This window comes from Emys orbicularis, chromosome 1 (assembly GCF_028017835.1).
Source record: "Emys orbicularis isolate rEmyOrb1 chromosome 1, rEmyOrb1.hap1, whole genome shotgun sequence".
Taxonomy (NCBI): Eukaryota; Metazoa; Chordata; order Testudines; family Emydidae; genus Emys; species Emys orbicularis.
The window spans coordinates 287595371-287619036 of NC_088683.1; positions in this window are offsets into that span (position 1 = coordinate 287595371).

Here is a 23666-nt window from a genome sequence, read left to right on the forward strand (position 1 = left end):
TGTTATAGACAGAGGCTTTGGGCTGCCAATGTCCCATAGTTGCTTGTCTCCTACTGACATATATATATATATATATATTTTTAAGCTGTTTACTCTTCATTTTACCACTGCTGACTTAGGGCTGAACTCTGCTCACAGGTACAAAACATACAGTCAGTGGGAATTGCATGTAGATAATAGAGGCAGAATCTGGCCCCTGAATCTTATGCTTTTGGCATAAAATACACAAGTCAATTTTGCTTTGCCCCAGGTCACCTACGTACTTATCTCTGTTCATTGGTTGTGACAACAGGAGTACATGGAAGCAAATGCTTATATGCTCTGTTGCTACATGTTGGTGTGTTTAATGGCTTTGCGAGGACATTTTAGCCATGGTGTTGGGGTAGGAATGTTGCCACACTTTGGCCTTCTCCTCATGTAGAGTCTCTGTGAATGATCTGAATTAGTTGTATTAGTCTATAGTTAACAAACTTACAGCTATAAATCCTTGGATTCTTTAATTCATATCACAGACAGGCCTCCCATTTTCATAGTAGTGCTAAGGAGAAACTGCTGAGTTAGCCTACTCAAGCAGACCACCGCAGAAGGGAATAGCAAAAGAGGCACCCGCACTGATTACACCACAAAGGACCACCTGACATGTTTAACTTTTGAAATCATGTAAAATGCTGAAGGGAAACTTCCCTTACTTGTAGCTCTGTTACTCACTCAGTTGCGAAACTGAAGACAACTGAAACAAAATCTACAAGTTACTTGCAACATCTGAGTTTCCCATTTCCAACTTCTTCAAAACAAATATCAGAATCACCATGCCTTATACCAGTAAGTGTTTACCGAGGTCAGTGCAATAAGTCCAGGATATGTTCTTCTCCTTCCTCTTTAGAAATAGCACATATGTATAAAGAGGTAATCTTTCAAAAAGGATTTAAATTTACAACTAGCACTAACTATGAGATAGCCAGTGCTAATTTACAGACGGCAACTAGATGTGGCTGTAACATTCTGTGCATAGCATCTTGCCCAAAGGGGACTGAGCAATAATCTCAGCAGATTTAAGACAGGATATCATGAACTGGATACTTGGTTCTCACTTAGGAACAGAGGTGTGTTTGAGGTGAGCCAAAGAGTGCATTGTTGGACTAACAAGAGAACCCATTTAATAGTGTTTATGGAACAGTATGACTTGCCTTGAGAGAACAGTGACTGACAACAAAAGGTGACACCACAATTCCATGAAATTCCAACCCAACCCTGTGAAAATCTTACTGACTTAAACTGTTGCACCTGATCATAATAAATTATTTTCCCGATTTCAGCTATGTATATGGCCTTTTCTTGATCTTCTCTAAAGAAGGTGCAGATAATTAATACTAATTAGGCCTAACTCTCTTTGAATCAAGTCCTAACTCTTTGTTAGTCTTAAGAAATACACTGACTAGTATCAATAGTAGGTACATTGCTGAAGTCAGTCTTTTTACATGTGCTCTAGGTTCTGGTACACTGAGGACAACAACATTTATTGAACATAAACATTTTCTCAATGAGATGCCAGAAGCAGCTCCATGTACAATATACAGCCTAACACCATAAAAGCGTTGCAGGCACTGTACATTGTGGTCTGTCCAGGTACATTCAAGTAATTTGAGAAAAAGAAAATTTGTTGCTGTAACCGTCTCTTTGTGGGTCACAACTGAGAACACCAAACAGGACAAACCGCGAGAAATAGGGCAGCTACATCCCAAAACTGGCAGTTATTTTTCAATAAGATATACCAAGCCAGCAATAAAAGTAAACTTCTGTCTCACCACACTGGCTAACAAGAAGTCATAAAAGCAGTTTCCTTAGGTATTCCAGTCCTTGTATCACCCCCCAAAAACAATGGATTTAAAGGTGAGTGGTTCTTTACAATGAGTCTCATCAAATAAAAGGTTCTTCTGATCCCAAAAGACCAGCCACACACCCAGGTCAATATACAACTCAGATCTTACCCCAAAATCATGCTGTTGGTAATCCTTTAGTATCTAAAATCTAAAGGTTTATTCATAAAAAGAAAGAAAGAGGTGAGAGTTAAAACCGGTTAAATTCTTGGTTCAGGTTGTAGCAGTGATGGAATAAACTGCTGGCTTAAGTCAAGTCTCTGGCTGCTTCCAAAACATTGGAAGGTCCTCAGTCCATTGGTTAGAATGCTCCCATTAGTATAAGTTCATAGTCCAGAGGCTTGCTCGGGAAAAAGGCTGGAGCAGGATAGAGGCAAAATGGAGGAGTTTCCAGGGCCTTTTATCTCTTCTGCCATGTGGAGGGAAACCCATTGTTCTTACTGTGGAAAAGTACAGTAACAAGATGGTGGTTGGAGTCACATGGACAAGTCACATATCCATGCATTTCGCCTAGTCACAGCAGGAAATTCCATTAAGTGTAACAGGCGTCTCCCATGGTTCATTGTCAGTTAAATGTTCTTTTGATGTGCCATTCAATTTGAATAGTCCCTCCAAGATGTGCTGGCTAACTACCTTGTGGGCGTTACCCCAGGAGCAAACATTTGAAATCCAGGTGTAGAGCCAATACTTATAACTTCAAATACAAAAATGATACATCCATACAAATAGCAGAATTATATTCAGCGAGTCATAACCTTTCCACAGACACCTCACTTGACAACCTTTGTACAAGATTTGTTGCAAATATAGAACAGCGGTTGCAACAATGATCTGTGGTCATGTTTTAATCAGATAACGTCACAGTTGCATTCTGCAACTACATATGGTAAGATGGTATGAGGCAATGTACATGTCTAAGGTACTAACATCAGAGGCCTATATGTTATCAGTCTTTGGATGAGTATAAAAGTGCCCCAAGCAATATTTGCTTTATTTTCAGGCTGTTTTGCAATAAGACTGACAGTGTGTGAGATATGGTTTAATAACATGACATGTCTTGGTTGTTATTAGGAATAGTCTAAAGAATTAGTGTTGTAGGTCATAATTCACACTATGGAAAGTCAAGTATCAGGGGGTAGCCGTGTTAGTCTGTATCTACAAAAATAACAAGGAGTCTGGTGGCACCTTAAAGACTAACAGATTTATTTGGGCATAAGCTTTCGTGGGTAAAAACCTCACTTCTTCAGATGCATAGAGTGAAAGTTACAGATGCAGGCATTATATACTGACACATGGAGAGCAGGGAGTTACTTTGCAAGTGGAGAACCAGTGTTGACAGGGCCAATTCAAGCAGGGTGGATGTAGTCCACTCCCAAGAATAGATGAGGAGGTGTCAATTCCAGGAGAAGAAAAGCTGCTTCTGTAATGAGCCAGCCACTCCCAGTCCCTATTCAAGCCCAGATAAATGGTGTTAAATTTGCAAATGAATTTTAGTTCTGCTGTTTCTCTTTGAAGTCTGTTTCTGAAGTTTTTTTGTTCGATGATAGTGACGCCTGATGGCTGAGCTTTGTGACTTTGTCCTCACCCACAACCACTTCAGATTTGGGGACAACTTATACCTTCAAGTCAGTGGCACTGCTATGGGTACCCTCATGGCATGACTATTTTTACAACAGACTTCAAAAAATATTAGAGATTCTCCCAGACAAAGACATTACCATCCTTATGGGAGATTTTAATGCCAAAATTGGACCTGACAACACAGGATATGAACAAGTCATGGGGACCCACGCTCTGGGAGAGATGAGTGAGAATGGAGAGAGATTTGTGGATCTGTGTGCACTTAACAACCTGGTCATAGGAGGTAGCATCTTTCCTCACAAGCGGATCCACAAGAGTACCTGGGTATCGCCAGCAGGCACGATAGAAAACCAGATCGATCATGTCTGTATTAGCAAGAAGTTCAGAAGATCTTTGCAGGACGTTAGAGTTAGAAGAGGAGCAGACGTAGCGTCCGACCATCACTTAGTGGTGGCCAGATTGAAGCTGAAGCTGAAGAAGAACTGGATAGAAGCGTTAGATAGAAGAGCGAAGTACAACGTCAGCCTTTTGAAGGATCATAAGATCAAGGAAGATTTTGGACTGACGCTGAAGAATAAGTTTTCAGTACTACAGGATCGGTCTGAGGAAGAGGAAGACAGTGTACCCAACAGGTGGCAGAAAGTGAGAGAGACACTTAGGTCAGCATGTCAGGAAGTGCTTGGAATTAAGAAATACCAGCAGAAAGAGTGGATCACAGCAGAGACCTTGACTAAGATAGAAGATAGAAAGAAGAAGAAGGCAGTAGTTAATAACAGCAGGACTAGAGCAGCAAAGGCTAAAGCGCAAAAAGAGTATGCTGAAGCCCATAGAGTAGTGAAGAGGAATATTAGGAACGATAAGAGAGATTATGTGGATGGACTGGCAGCAGAAGCGGAGCAGGCAGCAAACAATGGTAATATGAAACAGCTGTATGACATCACCAAGCGACTGTCTGGAAAGTTCAGCAAGCCAGAGCGTCCCGTCAAAGACAAGCAGGGAAAGTCTATAACAGAAATAGAGCAACAGATGAATAGATGGGCGGAGCACTTTGAGGAACTCCTGAATAGAACAGCACCATTAAATCCACCAGACATTGACCCAGCCAACGAAGACCATCCAATCAATTGTGACAGACCAACCAGAGATGAGATCAGAAAAGCCATCACTATGATGAAGAATAGGAAGGCGGCTGGACCTGACGATATTCCAGCAGAGGCCCTGAAAGTAGATCTGGATGTTTCAGTGGAAATGCTGTACCCCCTCTTTGAGAAGATATGGGAAGAAGAAGTGATTCCGGCGGACTGGAAAGAGGGATATCTTATTAAAATCCCCAAGAAAGGAGACCTCAGCAATTGTGCCAACTACAGAGGAATCACACTTCTGTCGGTGCCAGGGAAGGTCTTCAACCGAGTCCTCTTAGAGAGAATGAAGGATGCCGTCGATCCACAGCTACGAGATGAGCAAGCAGGTTTCCGGCAAAATAGATCATGCACGGACCAGATAGCAACGCTCCGCATCATAGTCGAGCAGTCTATGGAGTGGAACTCCTCGTTGTACATCAATTTTGTTGACTATGAGAAAGCATTTGATAGCGTGGATCTCTGGAAGCTCCTTCGGCACTATGGCATCCCAGTAAAGGTGGTCAACCTGATTAAGAACTTATATGACGGCATACACTGTAGAGTGATCCATGGAGGGCAGCTTACAAACAGCTTCCAGGTGCGAACCGGAGTCAGACAAGGATGCTTGTTGTCACCATTTCTCTTTCTCCTTGTCATTGATTGGATTATGAAGACATCCACTTATGAGCGTAGGACTGGAATCCAGTGGACGTTGTGTACCCAGCTTGATGACCTGGACTTTGCCGATGACCTTGCACTCCTTTTGCATAGCAAACAGCAGATGCAAGAGAAGACCAACGTAGTGGCAGCCACGTCATCACAGGTTGGCCTCAACATCCACAAGGACAAGACCAAGATCCTCAAGATTAACTCCATCAGTAATGACCCAGTCACACTGAATGGAAGCCCTCTGGAAGAAGTGCAGTCCTTCACTTACCTAGGCAGCATCATCGACCAACAGGGTGGCACAGACGCAGACATCAAAGCAAGGATCGGTAAGGCAAGAGCAGCTTTCTTACAGCTCAAGAACATCTGGAGCTCTAGAGAGCTGTCTTTGGCAACAAAGATTAGACTGTTCAACTCCAACGTGAAATCAGTCTTATTGTATGGAGCTGAAACCTGGAGGATAACTAAAACAACCACCAGGAAGATCCAGACCTTCATAAATAGTTGCCTTAGAAGGATTCTCCAGATCCGCTGGCCAGACACTGTCAGCAACATTTACCTCTTGGAGAGGACCCGTCAACTTCCAGCAGAGGAAGAAATTAGAAGGAGAAGGTGGGGTTGGATAGGACACACACTACGCAAGCAGCCAACCAACATCACTAGACAGGCATTGCAGTGGAACCCCCCAAGGCAAGCGGAAAAGAGGCCGTCCAAGAAACACCTGGCGACGCGACCTTCAGGCTGATAGCATAAAAATGGACTATACCTGGAACCAGCTAGAGCAAATGGCCCAGGATAAAGGACTCTGGAGATCTGTGGTTGCCAGCCCATACCCCGATTGCGGTGACGGGCATGAGTGAGTGAGGGAGGTGGTGGAATCTCCTTCCTTAGAAGTTTTTAAGGTCAGGCTTGACAAAGCCCTGGCTGGGATGATTTAGTTGGGAATTGGTCCTGCTTTGAGCAGGGGGTTGGACTAGATGACCTCCTGAGGTCCCTTCCAACCCTGATATTCTATGATTCTATGACCTGAGAAACAGGGCAAGACTATAAGAAATCAGGAGAGAACACCATTAGTGCCATTTTCAGTTACCTGCTCACAGATTTTGCTGAGTTTTCACCTGCGTTTAATTGGTAACAGTTTGTAAACTTCTACAAAGGAAAAGTTTGTTTATCCACACATCATCATGGTTCTGAGAAATTTAGTTTTAGAAGTGGTGAGAACTTTATACAAATTGGAGGCCCTCAATTGAGATATTTTTGCCATTTCAAAAGTCCTCAGGCCAGAGAGAGAGAGAATGTTACTCTATAGACTGTGGTTAGGGCACCCACCCAGGAAGTGGGTGACTCAGACTCAAGTCCCTTTAGTCCAATTATTTGTTCATTATTTATCCACAGTGGAATAGCTTCAACAGGGGAGCGCAAGGGAGACTTACAATATCCCATATCCCAGTGGTTAGAGCATGCTTCTGAGAGGTGGGAGACGACTGTTCAAATCCTTTCCCTCTCCCAGGCAAAGGGGGGGAATTGAACCTGGGTCTCCCCCATCTTGAGGGAGTACACTAGCCACTAGGCTGGAAGTCCTAAGATGGGCACAATCACCTCTTCCTCTCAGTGCTGTTTCAGGTGCAGTGAGGCAGGTAGCTAACGCATTTTCACAAGAAACAGTTTAAGCACTTAAGCCGCCTGACTCCTGGCAAGGGATTCCTGGCTGGGGATCACTAGTAGAGGTAGGCACCTCCCTGTGCCTGAATTTAGGTGTCTATCTCTAGGGTTCAGGGGGATGGACAGGACACAGGGACTGCAAGGAGCAGCAGAGTGTGTGAACGGTGGATGTGGAGAGTGAGCAGGAGCAGGAGACAGATTTAGGGGGTGCAGGGGGCTAGGGGGTGCAGGAGGGAGGCTGAGTGGGCATAGAGGACAGTGATGCGGTAGGTGGGAGATGGAGGGATTGGATGGCATCTCCCCTAGCCTAAGGGTAGCGGTGGGGATGGGGCGTTCCCTCTAGGATGACCAGATGTCCCGATTTTATAGGGACAGTCCCGATTTTGGGGGCTTTTTCTTATATAGGCACCTATTACCCCCCCATGCCCGTCCCGATTTTTCACATTTGCTGTCTGGTCACCCTAGTTCCCTCTCAGCAGCCAGGGAAAGACAGTGTTGCAGTGCAAGAACTGATCTTGTGTCACAGGATTTTGGTGCCTGTAGGAAGAGCTGTAACAAGACACTGAATGAAAGATGCACATTCTAGGATTCTCTCTGTACATAATCAGCGATTTTTTAAAAATCACATTGTTGAACAGATTAACCATTAGCGGCAGTTTCCCTGTTGAAGTCAGCAGGGATTAACTCAGGCCCTAATTTTGCTATTTAACCAATATTTTGTGAAAGACAGCTTTAGCCTTCTATCCACAGGCTCCTTTTCATAATCTGCTTGTTTCATACATTGAAACACTTTCTGAATTAGCACAGCTAGTGTTTAAATAGAGCACTGAGAAAACAAAGGTCATGCTTTCCAGTGTCATTAATATAGTATCCAGACCACTGATTTTCACTTCATAGGCACGCACACATGCACATGTGCACACACGCACACCTTATCCAGAAATGACATCCTATAGAACCAGTGAAACGGACTTGGAAAACATTGAAGTTAATTTAGCTTTTTCATTCAGTAAGTGCAGTTATCAATGTTTCTTTATATGCACTCTGTGGATCAACCACCACTATCTTCTTAAACAACCAAACTTTGTACAACTCCCCTATGGGAAAATCCTAGGGTGAAATGCTGGCCCTACTGAAATAAATGGCAAACTTCAATGGGGCCAGGCTTTTACCCTATAGTGTATGTAGTAGATGCATTACCAATAGTGTTTTATAGAAATGTAATAGGAGTCTATACAAATTACTTTAAAATTCATATATTTAATAAATTATACCCTTTCTATAGTTTTTTTAAAAACCACTCTATAGAATTCTACAGAAAAAAGTTCCTTATTTAATTCCGTTGCTTTTAAGGATGCTGTGATTCAATCTATGCTGATAAATGTGTTGTAACAGATGTGCGTTGGACTGATTCCTGAATTAATTCCTACCTCCCCAAAGGGTCCAGGAGGGATCTTCACCTTAAGGCAAGGGATGCGAGTTTGGAACTAACCACCTGCCAGAGAGGGGAGTCAGCAGCATGATTAATGCTGTTCAAGGTCCTCATTTTTTAAGCAAAGAAAAGCACAATTAAAAATAAAATTAATAAAAGCATTATAATATTTTCCCGTTTTAAAAGCTGAAGGATCCCTTTTTTACTCTCGTCCAAATAATAAAAACACACAAAAACACTACATAGTGGAGCAAAAACATACCATAGGTGTCACTGGTTAAAAGCATTTATATAGTTTCACTCTGAATTTGGAGGATATGTTGACAGCTACTCCAGTGAATCTTTCCACTGCTTGTGGGCAGAAGTACCTATGATTGCTGGAACTTTGCAGGGGTCAGCAACCTTTCCAAAGTGGTGTGCCGAGTCTTCATTTATTCACTCTGATTTAAGGTTTCGCGTGCCAGTAATTCATTTTAATGTTTTTAGAAGGGCTCTTTCTATAAGTCTATAATATATAACTAAACTATTGTTGTATGTAAAGTAAATAAGGTTTTTAAAATGTTTAAGAAGCTTCATTTAAAATTAAATTAAAATGCAGAGCCCCCCCAGACCGGTGGCCAGGACCTGGGCAGTGTGAGTGCCACACTGACAATCAGCTCACGTGCCGCCTTCGGCACGCGTGCCATAGGTTGCCTAGCCCTTAGCATATTGCATGAAATGGCTTCTCTGAGCTGTGATAGTTCAGTGCTTTGACACTTGGGAACAGAGACAACACTGCCACCTACTGTCCTCAAAAAGCATCGGTCTTCCTCTTGCCAGGAGAATCGCAAGTTAAACAAAATCTCCAGCACAGACAATAGGAATCTCTTATCAGACTTTAACGATTCCAATAAATATCAACTATGCCCTTTGCCAAACATCCTGGGACAAATTCTACATCAGGAAAGTCCCTTATAACATTTCAAAAGTAAAATGGGCAACCTCCCTCTTATTTTGTCACTTAGGGTATGTCTACACTACAAGAGTAGTTCGATTTTACTTAAATTGAATATGTGGAATCGATATTACAAAGTCGAACGTGTGTGTCCACACTAAGGACAGTAATTCGACTTTGTGAGTCCACACTAACGGGGCAAGCGTCAACATTGGAAGCGGTGCACTGTGGGCAGCTATCCCACAGTTCCCGCAGTCCCCGCTGCCCATTGGAATTCTGGGTCGAGCCCCCAATGCCTTCTGGGGAAAAAAATATGTCGAGGGTGGTTTTGGGTAACTGTCGTCATCCAACCGTCACTCCCGCCCTCCCTCCCTGAAAGCGCCGGCGGGAAATCAGTTCACGCACTTTTCTGGTCAGTGACAGCGCGGACGCCACAGCACTGCGAACATGGAGCCCGCTGCGACCATTGCTGCAGTTATGGCCGTTGTCAACACCTCGCAGCTTATCATCCACCTTTCCCAGAGGCAGATGCTGAGAAATCGGGCGAGGAGGCTACGGCAGTGCGGTGAGGACCTGAAGTCTGAGAGTGGCACAGACCTGTCACAAAGCACGGGACCCCGCGCTGTGAACATCATGGTGGCAATGGGTCATGTTGATGTTGTGGAACGGCGATTCTGGGCCCGGGAAACAAGCACGGACTGGTGGGACCGCATAGTGCTGCAGGTCTGGGATGAATCACAGTGGCTGCGAAACTTTCGCATGCGTAAGGGAACTTTCCTTGAACTTTGTGAGTTGCTGTCCCCTGCCCTGAAGCGCAAGGACACCCGGATGCGAGCAGCCCTGACTGTCCAGAAGCGAGTAGCCATAGCCCTCTGGAAGCTTGCAACGCCGGACAGCTACCGGTCTGTCGCCAACCACTTTGGCGTGGGCAAATCTACCGTGGGGGTTGTTGTGATGCAAGTAGCCAACGCAATCGTTGAGCTACTGCTCTCAAAGGTAGTGACCCTGGGAAACGTGGAGGTCATCATAGATGGCTTCGCCGCGATGGGATTCCCAAACTGCGGTGGGGCTATAGATGGAACTCACATCCCTATCCTGGGACCGGACCACCAGGCCAGCCAGTACATTAACCGAAAGGGCTACTTTTCAATGGTGCTGCAAGCACTGGTGGACCATAGGGGACGTTTTACAAACATCAACGTCGGATGGCCGGGCAAGGTTCATGATGCTCGTGTTTTCAGGAACTCTGGTCTGTTTAGACAGCTGCAGGAAGGTATTTACTTCCCGGACCACAAAATAACTCTTGGGGATGTGGAGATGCCTATAGTCAGCCTCAGGGACCCAGCCTACCCGCTAATGCCCTGGCTCATGAAGCCCTATACAGGCGCCCTGGACACTGAAAAAGAACTCTTCAACTACTGGCTGAGCAAGTGCAGAATGGTGGTGGAGTGTGCTTTTGGACGTCTCAAGGGGAGATGGAGAACCTTACTGACTCGCTCTGATCTCAGCGAAACCAATATCCCCATTGTTATTGCAGCTTGCTGTGTGCTCCACAATCTGTGTGAGAGCAAGGGGGAGACCTTTATGGCGGGGTGGGATGTTGAGGCAAATAGCCTGGCTGCTGATTACGCCCAGCCAGACAGCCGGGCGATTAGAAGAGCCCAGCGGGACGCGCTGTGCATCCGGGAGGCTTTGAAAGCTAGGTTCCTTAGTGAGCAGGGTAACCTGTGACTATTAAGTTTGTTTACAGAGAAGCTGAACCTGCCCCCGTTTCTTTACCCAGTAAATGTTCACTATCCTCTCCAGTTACATACCCCGTTCACCCCGTTCCCCCCCTTCCAACACACGTTTAAAAATAAAATCACTTGAAATTTGTTAATGAACACCGTTTTCTTTATTACTGTTTTCGCGGGAAAGTGTTGAACCTGGGACGCAGACTGTGGTGGGTAGCGGGTGTAGTGTAGTGATGCAAAGGACGCTTCTAAACTCCAGGAATGACAGGCTCCGCACTGGTGGACTGGTTGTTTCAACGGAGCCTGCCACCCCTCCTGTTCGGGACTCTGTGTGTGGGGGCTATGTGACTTTGTGGCAGGGGGAGGACGGTTACAGATCCCCTGCTGCGTGGCTCTGTGATCCAGGATAAGGACCGCTGCATAAGATCTCTAACCGCCCTCCCCCGCCACAAAGTCACATAGCCCCCCCACACAGAACATGAAAACCACCTCCCAGACTGACCAGGGTAACTAGTGAATGCAATGTGTGTGTGCCCTTCTGCTGAACCTGCCCCTGCATCTGTACCCTGGTAAAGGTGACTGTCCTGTCCAATTACCAACCCCCTTCCCCCCCTTCAAACAGACTCTCCTCTAAAAGAACATGATGGAAACAGTAATTAACATAAATGTATTTTTTATTAGCAACTACACATGAAACTGGGGGATGAAACTGGGACGGGGGCTTGGGTGAGGCGGGAAGGAAAGGACTTATCAAATTTTGGGGAATGAGAGCCTTCTGGTACTTGAGCAGTCTGCAGGGGTGGAGTGAGAGTTTTCACGGACTCTGCCGCCCCTCCTTCTTGGGACTTTGGGTGAGGGGGGTATGGGACTTTGTGGCGGGGGAGGGCGGTTAGAGATAGACTGCAGCGGGGCTCTGTCCTCCTGCCTCCGGTCCTGCAGAACATCCACAAGGCGCCGGAGCGTGTCCATTTGCTCCCTCATTAGTCCAAGCAGCGTTTGAGTCACCTGCTGGTCTTCCTGCCGCCACCTCTCCTCCCGTTCCATGTGTGATCGGTGCATTTGGGACAAGTTCTCCCTCCACTGGGTCTGCTGGGCTGCCTGGGCTCGGGAGCAGCCCATAAGTTCTGAGAACATGTCCTCCCGTGTCCTCTTCTTCCTACGCCTAATCTGCGCTAGCCTCTGGGAGTGTGATGCCAGGGAGACAGTCGCAGCTGTGGGATGGGAAAAAGGGAGTGAATTCCTCAGAAAGATAAATTTTTGGGTGAACAAAGAACATAGTCTTTCTCTGTGAACAAGACCATGCACAGCACCTATCACATGCGCACTCAGGACAAGGTCGAATTTTCGGCCTTCGCATTCAGTGCCTGGGGTCTTGCAGTGCAGATCAGACAAGCGGGACAGGACAGCGGAATTTGGGTAACAGGCTGACATGGTAAGCCATAGACTTGTGGCTGCTTAAAACTTTAATAATAGCACTGGCCTCCTTTCACGTTCAAAGCAATGACAGTCCCTGCTGCCAGCAATCCGGCAAGCATGAACTCTGCCCCTGTCCCACCCCCTCGCGGCTGTCCCAGGGAAAGATCCCTGTATGCTGCTCCTCTCCCGCCTCCACCGCGTGGCTCTAAACCGCCGGTTACAGTTCTGTAAAGGAACAGGCAAGCAGTCCCAATACTAACATTCCCCTACCTAATTCAAAGCAGGTCACCATGAGCGACATCACTCTGATGAGGATTTCAGAGACGGAGAAAGAACGGATGCTTCGGGAAAGCCTGCAAAGACCAGGGCCGTATGCCGCCATGCTCTGCAAGGCAATGATACCCGAGTACTTGATTGTCTCCTGGCGCGGAAACGTTTCCTACCACGGAGGACCCAATAAGGCCGCTCTCCCCAGGAACCTGATGCAAAGGCTTTCTAATTACCTCCAGGAGAGCTTCGTGGAGATGTCCCAGGAGGATTTCTGCTCTATCCCCGGACATATAGACCGGATTTTACTGTAGCTGCACTGGCAGGGACTAAACAGTAGAGCGCCTAGGGCAAAACAATCATGCTAAACCGGACATTGTTAGATTTTTTTTTCAGTAGTTGCACTGCCAAGGACTGAAACGTTAAGTGCCTAGGGCAAAGTAATCATGAAAAACCCATTGTTAATATTGTTAATATTTCTGTTCTGTTAAAAATAAATGTTTACATGTTTAAAACACTTACTGACTGATCCTTCCCCTGATTCTGTGTCCGGGTTAACGCCTGGGGACGGTTGGTAGGGGATCTCTGTAAGGGTGATGAAGCGATCCTGGCTGTTGGGGAAATCAGCGTTGTAAGCGCTGTCGACTGCCTCGTCCTCCTCATCTCCTTCCTCATCTTCCCCGTTCGCTAACATGTCTGAGGAACCGGCCGTCGATAATATCCCATCCTCAGAGTCCATGGTCAGTGGTGGGGTAGTGGTGGCGGCCGCACCTAGGATGGAATGCAGTGCCTCATAGAAACGGGATGTCTGGGGCTGGGATCCGGAGCGTCCGTTTGCCTCTTTGGTCTTCTGGTAGCCTTGTCTCAGCTCCTTGATTTTCACGCGGCACTGCGTTGCATCCCGGCTGTATCCTCTCTCTGCCATGGCTTTAGAGATCTTCTCATAGATCTTTGCATTCCGTCTTTTCGATCACAGCTCGGAAAGCACGGACTCATCGCCCCACACAGCGATCAGATCCAAGACTTCCCGATCAGTCCATGCTGGGGCCCTCTTTCTATTCTGAGATTGCATGGCCATCTCTGCTGGAGAGCTCTGCATCGTTGCCAGTGCTGCTGAGCTCGCCACGATGTCCAAACAGGAAATGAGATTCAAACTGCCCAGACAGGAAAAGGAATTCAAATTTTCCCGGGGCTTTTCCTGTGTGGCTGGTCAGAGCATCCGAGCTCGGACTGCTGTCCAGAGCGTCAACAGAGTGGTGCACTGTGGGATAGCTCCCGGAGCTATTACCGTCGATTTCCATCCACACCTAGCCTAATTCGACATGGCCATGTCGAATTTAGCGCTACTCCCCTCGTTGGGGAGGAGTACAGAAGTCGAATTTAAGAGACCTCTATGTCGAACTAAATAGCTTCGTGGTGTGGACGGGTGCAGAGTTAATTCGATGTAACGGTGCTAAATTCGACATAAACTCCTAGTGTAGACCAGGCCTTAGAAATGCACCTAGAGATTAATACTTTTTGCTGGTGCAATGTGTAGTCTTTAAGGGGCAGTGCACTCTCAACCCCATCAATGGGATTTGAGTATGCTCAGCACCTCCCAGGAATGAGGCTCATGGTTTATACTGCTAAAACTATTCCCAAAGGAAGATTTGATGGACAGTGCCAGAAAAATGTAATTTTGCCAGAAAGGAAGAGAATACAGAAGAAAATCAAGATCATGTTATAGCAGGTGAACGAGCAGTGAGAATCTGTTTAACGTTTTTCTATAGCATCTGTCACCATAATATATCTAAGAGCTGAACAACCAGTTTAAATCTGCAAAGCATTGCCCATGGCAGACATCACAGTAGATTCAACCATTACCAGAAAAATGCCTGAAGAGTGTTTACACTCTAAGATCATATGGGAAGTTTCACAGCATTTAGAAGGAAATAGTAAAAGAGCACATTGGTGGCACTAAACAAATAAAAATAATATTTTAAAACTCTCTAGAAATAGGGGACTTGTATGCATGTTTGTGATGGACAGGAGGCACAGTTTTCAGCAGTGCTAACTCAGTGTGAAAGGCACTCAGAACTGGCAGGGTTGCTGGAGGGCAGCTCAAATAGACTCTTTAACGTTAACTGTAAAGGAGTTAACCTAACAGTTTTAAGAAGCAGACCTGGGACCTACAGACCGCTAAATGAGACTTTACTAGAGACCTCGGTCAGGATCAAAAAGCAGGAATATGAGAAAAATAATGTTTAAATTGACAGTGGTTAGTATGGATCTGCAAAATGGAATCTTGCTTTAAAAACAAACTATTCAAATATTTTAGGGAAAATAACAACGTTGAATAGGGAAAATGGACTTTGAGTTGCATATTCAAAATTTCTCATAGGAGATACACAACTGGAGAGTGAGAAACGTACAAAGAGAAATGCATGCAATGTTCACAAAGCAAGCAATTAGACATGCATGGTAGGTGATTCCTGGCCCCATTTAAGTCAGTTTTGCCATTGACTTCAGTGAAGCCAGGATTTCACCCAGTATATTTAAACAAAGTGTGAATTTGTGCATAGGTTTGTATAGACAAGGTCTGGGTTCAGTCTCTTGGAATAAATGTTCAATGGATGCTTATAAGAATCTTCAGAATCTATTTCTACAATTAAATATAAATATTTAGCACAGGGTCTGGTACAAGCACACCTTTCCTGAACCCATCTTTGTTATCATCAATTTGTAGCATATACAATAACTAACCACTAATGGTGTGTGTGAATTGGTGCAACAATGCCCTCTTTTGGCCAGGCTGGGCATGGCACCTGAGCTCACTCAGCCTGGCAAGGCAGTCAGGCCTGGTCTACACTACGAGTTTAGGTCGAATTTAGCAGCGTTAAATCGAATTAAGCCTGGACACGTCCACACGACGAAGCCCTTTTTTTCGACTTAAAGGGCCCTTTAAACCGGTTTCTTTACTCCACCTCCGACAAGGGGATTAGCGCTGAAATTGGCCTTTCTGGGTCGGATTTGGGATAGTGTGGATGGAATTCGATGGTATTGGCCTCCGGGAGCTATCCCACAGTGCTTCATTGTGACCGCTCTGGACAGCACTCTCAACTCAGATGCACTGACCAAGTAGACAGGAAAAGCCTCGCGAACTTTTGAATTTCATTTCCTGTTTGCCCAGCGTGGAGAGCACAGGTGACCACGCAGAGCTCATCAGCACAGGTAACCATGATGGAGTCCCAGGATCGCAAAAGAGCTCCAGCATGGACCGAACGGGAGGTACGGGATCTGCTCTCCATATGGGGAGATGAATCAGTGCTAGCTGAACTCCGTAGCAGTAAACGAAATGGCAAAATATTAGAAAAAGTCTCAAAGGCCATGAAGGACAGAGGCCATAACAGGGACGCACAGCAGTGCCGTGTGAAAATTAAGGAGCTAAGGCAAGCCTACCACAAAGCCAGAGAGGCAAACGGAAGGTCCGGGGTAGAGCCGCAAACATGCCACTTTACGCGGAGCTGCATGCCATGCTAGGGGGTGCAGCCACCACTACCCCAACCGTGTGCTTTGACTCCATCAATGGAGAATCACGCAACAGGGAAGCGGGTTCGGGGTACGAGGAAGATGATGATGAAGACAATGAAGATAGCTCACAGCAAGGAAGCAGAGAAACCGGTTTCCCCAACAGCCAGGATATGTTTATCATCCTGGACCTGAACCAGTAACCCCCGAACTCACCCAAGGCGTGCTCCCAGACCCTGAGGGCGCACAAGGGACCTCTGATGAGTGTATCTTTGTAAATATTACACATGGTTTAAAAGCAAGCGTGTTTAATGATTAATGATTAATTTGCCCTGGCAATCGCGGCCAGTACAGCTACTGGAAAAGTCTGTTAACGTGTATGGGGATGGAGCGGAAATCCTCCAGGGACATCTCCAGAAAGCTCTCCTTCATGTACTCCCAAAGCCTTTGCAAAAGGTTTCTGGGGAGGGCTGCCTTATCCCGTCCGCCATGGTAGGACACTTTACCACGCCAGGCCAGTAGCACGTAGTCTGGAATCATTGCATAACAAAGCATTGCAGCGTACGGTCCCGGTGTTTGCTGGCATGCAGACAACATCCATTCCTTATCCCTCTTTGTTATCCTCAGGAGAGTGATATCATTCACAGTCACCTGGTTGAAATGGGGTGATTTTATTAAGGGGACATTCAGAGGTGCCCGTTCCTGCTTGGCTGAACAGAAATGTTCCCCGCTGTTAGCCACGCGGTGGGGAGGAGGGGTGAAGTGATCATCCCAGAGAATTGGGTGTGTGTGTGTGGGGGGGGGGTAGTTGGGTTTGTGCTGCATGTTAACCCAGAAACCGCAGCCCCTCCTTTTACATTGCAAACCCATTTTAAATGGCCAACCCAATGGGTGCTTGGTATGGGAAATGAGGGTGCTGCTGTTTGAAACCATTCCCACATGTTATGAAGGTTAAAAAAGCCAAAAGACTGTGGCTTACCATGGCTGCCTGCAAGCCGAATTCTGTTGCCTGGCACTGCGTGAGTGATCTTTCACACCAAACCGGCAGGCCCTCAATATAAGAGGAAAAATGCGACCTTGTAACTAAAGCACATGTGCTGTGTAATGTGAACAGCAAAATTTAACGTGAAAGAGTGTAACCATTGTTCTCTAAAATGTGTCTTTTTTTAACCATCTCTCCCTTCTCCTCCACCAGCTGCAAATGTTTCGCCTTCGCAGAGGCTAGTGAAGATTAGAAGGAGAAAACGGCGGACTCGGGATGATATGTTCTTGGAGCTCCAGATGTCCTCCCATGCTGACAGAGCACAGCAGAATGCGTGGAGGCAGTCAATGTCAGAGTGCAAAAAAGCACAATATGAACGAGAGGAGAGGTGGCGGGCTGAATCACGGGCTGAAGAAAGCAAGTGGTGGTCTGAAGAGGATAGGTGGCGTCAGCTTGCTGACAGAAGGCAAGAGTCGATGCTCCGGCTGCTGGAGCATCAAACTGATATGCTCCAGCGTATGGTTGACCTGCAGGAAAGGCAGCAGGAGCAGAGACCGCCGCTACCGCCCCTGTGTAACCAACAGCCCTCCTCCCCCAGTTCCATAGCCTCCTCACCCAGATGCCCAAGAACGCGGTGGGGGGGCCTCCGGCCACCCAGCCACTCCACCCCAGATGGTTGCCCAAGCATCAGAAGGCTGGCCTTCAATAAGTGTTAAAGTTTTAAAGTTTTAAACGGCAGTGTGTCCTTTTCCTTCCCTCCTCCCCCACCCCTCCCGGGCTACCTTGGCAGTTATCCCTCTAGTTGTGTGATGAATTAATAAAGAATGCATGAATGTGAAGTAACAATGACTTTATTGCCTCTGCAAGCGGTGCTCGAAGGGGGGAGGGGAGGGTGGTTAGTTTACAGGGAAGTAGAGTGAACCGGGGGAAAGAGGGGAGGATTCATCAAGGAGAAACAAACAGAAGTTTCACACCGTAGCCTGGCCAGTCACAAAACTGGTTTTCAAAGCTTCTCTGATGCGCAGCATGCCCTGCTGTACTCTTCTAACCGGCCTGGTGTCTGGCTGCGTGTAATCAGCGGCCAGGCGATTTGCCTCAACCTCCCACCCCGCCATAAATGTCTCCCCCCTTACTCTCACAGATATTGTGGAGTGCACAGCAAGCAGCAATAACAATTGGAATATTGGCTTCACTGAGGTCTATCCGAGTCAGTAAACTGCGCCAGTGCGCTTTTAAATGTCCAAATGCACATTCTACCACCATTCGGCACTTGCTCAGCCTGTAGTTGAACAGGTCCTGACTACTGTCCAGGCCGCCTGCATATGGCTTCATGAGCCATGGCATTAAGGGGTAGGCTGGGTCCCCAAGGATAACGATAGGCATTTCAACATCCCCAACGGTTATTTTCTGGTCCGGGAAGAAAGTCCCTTCCTCCAGCTTTTGAAACAGACCAGAGTTCCTGAAGACGCGAGCATCATGTACCTTTCCCAGCCATCCCACGTTGATGTTAGTGAAACGTCCCTTGTGATCCACCAGGGCTTGCAGCAGCATTGAAAAGTACCCCTTGCGGTTTATGTACTCGGTGGCTTGGTGCTCCGGTGACAAGATAGGGATATGGGTTCTGTCTATCGACCCACCACAGTTTGGGAATCCCATTGCAGCAAAGCCATCCACTATGACCTGCACGTTTCCCAGAGTCACTACCCTTGATATCAGCAGGTCTTTGATTGCGTTGGCTACTTGGATCACAGCAGCCCCCACAGTAGATTTGCCCACTCCAAATTGATTCCCGACTGACCGGTAGCTGTCTGGCATTGCAAGCTTCCACAGGGCTATCGCCACTCGCTTCTCAACTGTGAGGGCTGCTCTCATCCTGGTATTCTGGTGCTTCAGGGCAGGGGAAAGCAAGTCACAAAGTTCCATGAAAGTGCCCTTACGCATGCGAAAGTTTCGCAGCTACTGGGAATCGTCCCACACCTGCAACACAATGTGGTCCCACCAGCTTGTTTCCCGGGCCCAGAATCGGCGTTCCACGCCATGAACCTCCCCCAGTAACACCATGATTTGCACATTGCTGGGGCCTGTACTTTGTGAGAGGTCTATGTCCATGTCAATTTCCTCATCACTCTCGTCGCCGCGCTGCAATCGCTGCAATCGCCTCCTCGCCTGGTTTTGCTTTGGCATGTTCTGGCTCTGCATATACTCCAGGACAATGTGCGTGGTGTTCCTAGTGCTCATAATTGCCGCAGTGATCTGAGCGGGCTCCATGATCCCAGTGCTATGGCGTCTGGGCTGAAAAAAGGCGCGAAACTATTGTCTGATGGAGGGAGGGAGGGGCGAGTGACGACATGGCTTACAGGGAATTAAAATCAACAAAGGTGGCTGTGCATCAGGGAGAAACATAAACAACTGTCACACAGAATGCCCCCCCCCAAAGATTGAACTCAAAACCCTGGGTTTAGCAGGCCATTGATTTCACGGAGGGAGGGGGAAGCAAATGAATACAGAACAAATCTGGTCCATCTATCTTTTACATCTTAGGCTGGCAGCAGATGGTGCAGCATGACTGATAGCCATCGGCATCTTCTGGGTGCTTGGCAGAAGATGCTGTATTACGATTGCTAGCCATCATCGTCAAGACGGTTCAATAGGACTGCCGGCAGGACTGAGTCTCCAGGAGACAAAACATGTCTGCCCAGGTGCCTCTGACCGAACTCACTAAGGAATACGACGATGATGGATACCAATCGTAATACACCATCCACTGCCAAAAGGCAAGGAGCTGGTGCTGTATAGCAATGCAACCCCACGTCTGCCAGCACCCAGATAGCCGATGATGGCTACCAGTCATACTGCACCGTCTACTGCCAAAAGGCAATTAGCTGCTGCTGTGTAGCAATGCAGTACCACGTCTGCCGGCACCCAGATGACATATGGTGACGGTGAGCTGAGCTGAGCTGAGCGGGCTCCATGCTTGCTGTGGTATTTGTCTGCACAGGTAACCCAGGTAAAAAGGCGCGAATCAATTGTCTGCCGTTGCTCTGACGGAGGGGGAGGGGCCTGACAACATGTACCCAGAACCCCCCGCGACACTGTTTTTGCATCATCAGGCATTGGGATCTCAACCCAAAATTCCAATGGGCGGCGGAGACTGCAGGAACTGTAGGATAGCTACCCACAGTGCAACGCTCCAGAAGTCAATGCTAGCCTCGGTACTGTGGACGCGGTCCGCTGACTTAACGCACTTAGAGCATTTTATGTGGGGACACACACAATCAACTGTATAAAACCGATGTCTATAAAACCGGCTTCTATAAATTCGACCTAATTTCGTAGTGTAGACATACCCTTAGTCTAATTCTTGATGCTCAGGCATCTGAAAACCCTCTCTGCTCTTACGTCCATCAAGGAGTTGATAGGGGAACCCAGGCCCACCCACTCCACTGGGTTCCAGCTCAGGGCCCTCAAGCTAGATAAGGGTTCATTGACTCCAGCTATGCCCTGAGCTCCTTCCTACCCTCCCCTGGGTTTCTGGAGGCTCTTCAGCCTGTGGTCTCGTCATCTCATTTTAGGGTGTTGTCCCTGAGTGGCTCTTCAGCAGCTTGCTGGTGGGTGTTCCCTTCTCCAGGCTGCTCACTCCTCTGGTAGCTGCCCCACCCCTCCGCTTCCCAGTCCTTTTATCCTCCGAGCTGCTGTGAGGTTGCCAATCAGCCAGCACTGGCAGTGCCTGTGTTAACCTTTTGGTTGCTGGGCCAGCATGGGGTATGTGACACTACACCCCATATTCATTATAGTAATATTAGTAGGATATGATTATGGTATAATTATGAAGCATTTTGTACAAGATGGGTCATGTAAGGTGTCATTGGAAAAGTTATGATTTGTTGAATATGATTATCCTATTTGTATGCATGTATCATTTTTGTATCTGAAATTATAAATATTGACTATGGATCTGTATTTCAAATGGGCTTTCTCTGGAAAACACCCACAGACAGCCTCTCAGGTACAATAATGAAGAAGCCAGACCGTGCTAATGGCTCATCAACAAAGCCAATGGGCTGTGGAATAGCTTAGCCTTCCTGTAAACGTTTCGGCCAGCCTGTAAGTAATGGCTGCTATGACTCTGCAAGGGCATGTGACCAGGCCACATGACTCTGAACTCCAGTTTGGGTACCTGTATTTTTCCACAAATGGTCTGGGAACCAAGTTTAAAACAAAGGGTTCCCGCCATATGGAAAAGCTATAAAAGGCAGGGAGTGACATCATCTGTTCTTCACTCCCCACAACTCAGCACCTGAGAGAAGATCTGAAAGAAAAGGACTTGGAACGGGGGTTGGGAGCCCAAACTGCAAAGCAAATGCAGCTTGTGCCTTAAGAATCTGCAAGCCTGCTTGTATCATAAGTCAGGGTGAGAAATTGCTAATTCGTATCCAATCTTTCTAGTATTTTAGGCTTAGTTTGCGTTTTTGTTTATTTACTAGGTAATCTGCTTTGACCTGTTTGCTATCACTTATTATCTATCTTTTTTGTAGTTAATAGACTTGTTTTTGCTTTATCTAAACCAGTATGCCTTTGAGTGAAGTGTCTGGGGAAAAATCTCAGCTTGGTTAACACAAGCGTATAGTGCATATCTTCCCCACATCGAGGGGAGGGTGAACTTTATGAGCTTATATTGTACAGATCCCTGTGCAGTGCAAGATGGTACAATTTGGGGTTTATACTCCAGCAAGGGTGCAGGGTGGAGGAGCTGGGAAATTGGTCATTGTCTCCTGCCTGTCTTTGAGTCAGGCACTCAGGTAGTTCAGTTTGGGTGTGTAGTGTCACCCAGTGTCGTGATGGGTGACCACAGGGCCTGAAGAGGCTGTGCGTCACCTACAGAGCACTGTAGGAAAGGCCAACCCAGCTGGGAGGTTAGAGGGATGCAGCAGTTCCCATGGCTCCCAAACTGCACCCCAGGGGTACATATACCCCATGATCTGGTGACACTAGTAACTTTTCATGCTAGTCAAAAGTACAATAAAAAACCTAACAATGTGACTCTCTTAATATAGCTAAAATTACTAGGCCTTGCCCATCTCTCAAAATGCACATGAAACCCCCCGCCCCCAAAACCAGAAACCCAGAAACCACTGAATATGTGATGAAGTGGTAATAGGAAACGTGACTATGAAATTCAGACTTGCAGCGTGGAGATGGAGGGATGGAAGTTAACATACCAGTCATGCTTGTTAAATTACTGAAAGTGTGTGTGCAGCACTAGTAGGCAGAATGTATCAAGCTCTCTCATGTGTTTAGGAATATGTTATTCTCTCACTCTCCAGTAGAATAGCTTGAAGGAGTATATGACCACTAACAGACTAACAAACAGAAGACCCTCCTTTAGCTCAAGTGACAGAAGCATATGCTTTAGGAGTAGAAATTCATTAATTATACTCTCATTCTCTGCAAGAGTTTTCTAAGTAACTATGGTATCTCTGCATTATACAATCAAAGATTGAGATTTTCAAACTGATTAGTGGATTTAGCTACATAGCTCCCATTAATTTTGGTGGGAGTTGTGTGGCCAGATCCCCTAGTTGACTTTGAAAATTTCAACTTAGGTTCATTACAGTGGGATGCCACTGTTTATAGCATCAGGTATTGGTGTCTGGGGGCAACGGAAAGGCTGAATACTGAACAGTACAATAAAAGTTTAAATCCTGCAGGAAAACCCAAGATAAGGAACACAAACAGAAGTGCCAGAAAGGAACTAAATAGGAGTGTTAATTTAAGTTGGTGTGATCTATATGGTTTAAACACTAAATATGCTTACTGACAGTACTCAGCTTTGGGTAAGTGAGTCAAAATGTTATTCTGTAGAAGTGCAGTGCTGGCAAACCTGTGGCTTTGCTCAGTGGATGGTAAAAGGGTTACACAGAGAGAAACAATCCTGTTCAGCTTAGGGAAACTGGCCATATAGTGTTTTTTTTGCTACCAAATGTGGCTTATAGAATCAGTCACCATAGTTTCTATATATGATACCACCCCGAAGGATCTCAAATTGCTTTGCAAACGTATTACTGACATACAAGTTATGCATCACTGAAACATAGCCAACCCATTGCAGAACTCACTTTTAAAAGTTCAAAACTCTTCCTATTAATAACATATTAAAATATATTTTTTCTTTGAATAGCTGTCTAAAGGACTTCCCCTTCACATCTAGCTCCAGGGAGCGCTCTATTCCTGTTTCTGTGGACCTTCTTGCTCCTTACTACTCTGGCTGCCTGAAGCATACCTCATTCAGCACTACTACAGACAAGGTCACTAGGCCTAAGAATTGACCTAGTGCAGCGGTCTCAGGACCCCAAAGTGGGTCTTGACCCTTTTTAATGGGGTTGCAAGGGCTGGCTTAGACTTGCTGGGGTCTGGGGCCAAAGCTGGAGCATGAGGGGTTCAGCCCTGCGTCATGGGGCTCAGGTTACAAGCCCCCTGCCAGGGGCTGA